The 4633-nt window shown below is 56.0% G+C and overlaps 1 protein-coding gene across 3 annotated transcripts in view; it reads left to right on the top strand.

Moving 5' to 3' along the window:
- The first annotated feature begins 2074 nt into the window (after positions 1 to 2074).
- Positions 2075 to 4633, top strand: part of VWA3A (von Willebrand factor A domain containing 3A) — a 42472-nt gene continuing 39913 nt past the window's right edge. The window contains exons 1-3 of one of the 3 annotated variants that reach the window (XM_039840252.1): positions 2075 to 2311; positions 2760 to 2914; positions 4115 to 4264. The gene's annotated coding sequence lies outside the window, so the exon portion shown is untranslated. Of the gene's footprint in view, positions 2312 to 2526; positions 2915 to 4114; positions 4265 to 4633 lie in introns of those variants that run through there. The other 2 variants (XM_039840254.1, XM_039840253.1) reach the window with 2 other exon arrangements.

Genomic DNA, 4633 nt, shown 5'->3' with positions numbered 1-4633 from the left:
GCGGTTTCTCTGGCTCCGGGGCTGGACACCGAAGCCAGGCCGGGCCAAGTCATAGTGCTAGGTGCTAGAGTGCGCATGTCATCACGTGACCAAGGCAAGCCGGGGGCCTTGGCAGAACTCCCAGGAGAGAGTCTTCCTTTAGGGCTGCTAAGGGGCGGGTGGGGAAGCTTAGTGCTGCCGGTGTCCAAGCTGATGGCTCCTGGCCACCAGGGGAGAAAGGAAGCCACAAAACGGAGACGGATTTCCGTCAACATCGCTTCAGCCTTTGGACCCCGCCATGCCCGAAGCCTGAACTAGCCCTGGATGTTTTGGTTATTTGAGCAAATTCCCCTTTGTCCTTAAGCCGGTCTGAGTTGGGTTTCTGTCTCTTTTCGCTGAAAGAGTATCGAAATACTCCCACTTTCTTCTCGATATTAAACACAGCCCTGGCTTCCCGTGCTTTGGCCTGTCACGTTAATGTTCCAGTTCGCCTATTGGGCTTTTGGAAAAGACAGAAAGAAACTGTCGACTTCAGGCTACTCCCCCTCAACCCAACAAAAAGCACCTGCTACTGGCTCGAAATGGAGGTAAGAAAAAAAGCAAAATAGAATTGAATATCTGAAAATACATGTCACACAGTAACATTGTCTTAATCTGTTCAGGCTGCTACGACAAAATACCACAGAATAGATCTAGGCTTATAAAAACCCAATTTAACTAGATGTTAGCTAGACTTACTGTGGCGGTCACTTTGTAATATATGCAGACTTCATGTTATACGCCTGAAACTAATATAATGTCGTATGTCAATTACATCTCAATTTTTTAAACACGAAAAGGGGATTTTAGATGCCGAAAGCAAGCATCAAAGTCACTAGCATCTGCTCATTCTAGCACAGAAGGATTATAGGGACTCAATATGGCGCATTATTACTAGTATTTGTCAAAAAGTTAAAAGCTTTAGATTTTTTTTTCAGCTTAAAAAACAATCAGATTCTTATACCATATACTGCATAACACCCGATGACAGACTGAGGCAGCATTTCATAATCATAAAACGTCTAAATAGTCACGTTAGAAAGAATAAACAAAGTCAGGTTTTGCCACCAAGTGAGCCTGCCGTGCACTTAAGAAAAAAAAACAAGTTTCTAGAGGCTTTTACTTTTACAGCAAAGCCCCTAGACTCATGTGTTTTACTTCTGTGTCTTTATCTTACAGACATAAAATCTCAGTGCACAAAGATGTAAAACCCTGGTCTTTGCCCCATCACTTTAAAACAGTTTATTTCTCATAGTTCCAGGAGCTGCAAGGCCAAGATCACGGTCGAGTAAGGGCCCCTTCCCGGGTTGCAGACTTCTTGTACCCTGGCCTGGTGGAAGGGGCGACCCCCTCCCGAGGGCTTGCCCTCATCATGAAGCCCCACCCCCAATACCATTCCCTTGGGGGTTAACGGTTTCTAACGTGAATTTTGGTGGGACAAACATTCAGACCAGAGCAAATATGTTTTGGGTAATGCGGCCAGGTCTGAGCCCTTAAATAAGGACTAAGATGAGTTGGCCCTAATCAGGTCCCAAGAACCTAAGGCAGGAGGAGGAGGAGGAACCCCCACGGCGGCCGATCCGGTTCGTGGGGCTGCCACGGGCCACACAGGGTCTGAGCGGGGCTGAGCAGGACCCCACTACACAGCCTTCCTCCCGGCTGCTCCCATAGCCTGAACGTGTCTCCGCTTTATCCACCGGGCACGAAGCTGGCCAGGGCGTCTGGGCCACGTAAGCTCGGGCAAAAGAACATGGCAACGGCGACCTGGCAGCATTTCGCTTCTTGTAAAAGTGGAAAAGCCTTGGGTCCAGGGACAAAGGGAGTCATGAGAGTGGTCAGCTCTGGCTTGGGTCCCCGTGTCTCCAAAAAAGGCCTCAAAGCTAGCCGGCCCCTGACACCCAGCACGTCCAGTAAGGTGGGGGCGAGGACAGGCTAGTCGTTGGGTGGGTGACTCTCACCTTTTCTGACTTCCTCGCTCCGCATCTCCCTCCTCACCTGCCCGCTCACCTTGACTCAGCGCCTGACTCACCACCCAGCACTATTCCGCCCGAGCGCCGGGCGGTAGGTAGGTAAACACTTTCTATTTGGGACAGTTCTGTGGTTTCTGACCCGGCCTTTGGAAGCCCTGCCAGCTGCAAACGAAGGCGTTGCAGAGATCCCGACTGTGGGCCAGGGGCCGGTTACATCACAATGGCCCGGAGCCATTGTTAAAGATTCCTGTCCCCAGCTTCTCCACGGTTCTGTCACTCTCCCGGGTGGCGATGTGTGTCCGTTTTCTTCGCAAACAGCCCAGGTGACTGATGGGCACCGGGGCTGGGAACGGCTGCAGCCTGCCCAGAGGTCCCTGAGGATGCTGGCGCGCCAGCCAGTCTGGGGAAGGAGTGGCAGCAGGGGGACAGCCAGACCTCTCCTACTGAGGGGGCGGCACCAGGCGGTCGGAGGAGGAGGAGGAGGAGGAGGAGGAGGAGGAGGAGGAGGAGGAGGAGGTCACTGCCTTTCGCACGCGTGGCAGATGCCCTGGTCCCTTTTCTGTCTTCCCACCGGGAGGTGGGAGGGAGCTGGCTCCGGGCTCTGCTGGTCTGAACCACAGCCCTCCGCTGGCCCAGAGGCTCCAAATCTAGAAAAGAGGGCTGTCTTGCCAGCAGGCTTCCTGGGCTGGAGGGAGCAGGCGGCCTGGGCTGGTAGCAGCTAAGTGGCGCTCTTCCTGGGGTGAGGAAGCTTGTCCCCCGTCCCTGCCCCAGGCTGCAGTGGTGCAGTCGGTTACCTTGGAGACCAGCTAACACTTCCCGGCGGGACGCGGGTCACCGCTGAGAAGGAACCAGGAAAGGAAGGGTCTTGCGATGACCAGGGGCCCTTTTTCCAGAAATGGAGACGTAAATGAAGAACGCAGGTGAGGGTGAGTGTCACAGGGTGACGATGAGAGGGCGGCGGGGGCGCTCAGCTCTGGACTGAGTGAGAAAAATTCAGGGGGCCTGGGTCTCGAGCATCCCGCTCTCCACGTGCCAGGCACAGTGGGCCCCACTGACAGCAACAGGTGGGCCGTGGGAGAAGGGCATGCCAGAGCACAGGTCAGGGGGGCGGGGGCCTCTGTAGCCAAGGCAGGGGAGGCAAAAGGGGCTGGGAAAAGACTACTAGGTGCTTGTTGTCAAACTAAAAGGGCAAAGGATGTTTCTAGAAGGATTTCTAACTTGAGGGGAATAAAACGGGGAAAACAGCAAGGTATGCGTAAATGTCGCCAGGGCCGGCAGGAGGGGGATTGAGGACAGGGCAAGGGGAGCCAGGGACGTGCTGAAGGAACCAGGGGCCTTGCTAAGAGCGTCCCGTGTGTGGGCTCTCCAGGGGAGCGAGAGGAACCACTCTGACGTTGGAAAAACCATCTGGCAGCAGGACAGAGAGCGGGTTGGACTGGGGGGTGCGTGGCAGTTAAAATGACAAACCCTGGGCGTGGCTTTATCCCAAACAAATATCTAGGGGGACCCTAGATCCAGCCGTCGGCCAGCAGTGAGTGAGGCGGAGACGTTCTTCTATCCACTGCTCGGGGCTGCATCTGTCCCTCTGGCCCAGGACCAGTTTGTGGGTTCTGTCCCCTCCTGTGCCCACCCCCCCAGGGTGATGCAGACCCCTTCTTCTAAGCGTGACCTCCCCCAACTGTTTATTCAACAAATGTGCTTTGAGGAGCTACTATATTCTAGGCACTGTTTTATGCAAAAAGGATCGTAGCAGTGAAGGTGACTGTTAGGGAACGGTCATGGGTCGTGCCTCTAGTGGGTTTATGGGGGCCAGGAGGGGGAAAGGCAGACGGCGAATCAGTAAATATATAGGTCACGTGATGAACCGTGCTAGAGAGAGCGGCAGGGCGGATGGGCCACCGCTGGAGATGGGGTCCTCAGAGAGGGCCCCTCGAATACGGTGTCGTTTGAGCCAAGGCCTCAGGGCAAGGGCTGTGTCCTGTTCGTCTCTGCCCCGCCAGGGCCAGCTGTCCCTGGCACCCAGTAGGCACCCTGTGAATGTTCACGGAGTGAGGCGTCGCTCGGGCGTCACCTGCTGGAGCGGTGAAGAGGGTGCGCGTTTCATACGGCGTCCTCTGTCCCTACAGTGCTTCCTGTCACCAGCCCTGTCACACCGTCAGCCTCACCGGATGCTCTGGACGACGCAGCGGGAGTGGGCAGTGCAGGACGGTCGCCCCGGGCCCTTCCGCAGACGCGGAAACAAAGCCCGGGCCCGGTTCTCCGGCGAAGCGCACCACGTGAGTCCCCTGCGGCCCAAACCCTCCCCCGCGGGCCCCGCCGAGGCCCCCAGAACCCAGCCCCGCGGGCCTCCGGCCGCTCTGCGTGCCGTTCCCCACACTCTGAGAAGCCAGGCGTGCGGGATGCTCCGCGCTCACGGGGCCTGCCCCGTTCAGCGGCCTTCGCCGCGGGTCGCCCAGCCGAGCGCACTGACGTGAGGCCGGTTGTTTCTAAAGACATTGCCACGTTATCTTGGCGCCGCCCCCTCCCCAAAACGAAGCATCCTCCCAATAAGACTAAAGACCCAAAAGAGAAAAGTTGCCAGACCGTCGTTATCATTAGGCTATTTAGTTTCGTGATTCCGTGAGAAGACACAGTCTCGTGTTCAA

This window comes from Pteropus medius, unplaced genomic scaffold (assembly GCF_902729225.1).
Source record: "Pteropus medius unplaced genomic scaffold, Ma_sr-lr_union100, whole genome shotgun sequence".
Lineage (NCBI taxonomy): Eukaryota > Metazoa > Chordata > Mammalia > Chiroptera > Pteropodidae > Pteropus > Pteropus medius.
Note: the sequence above shows the minus strand (reverse complement) of the source record. Positions and strands in the feature narration are given on the sequence as shown.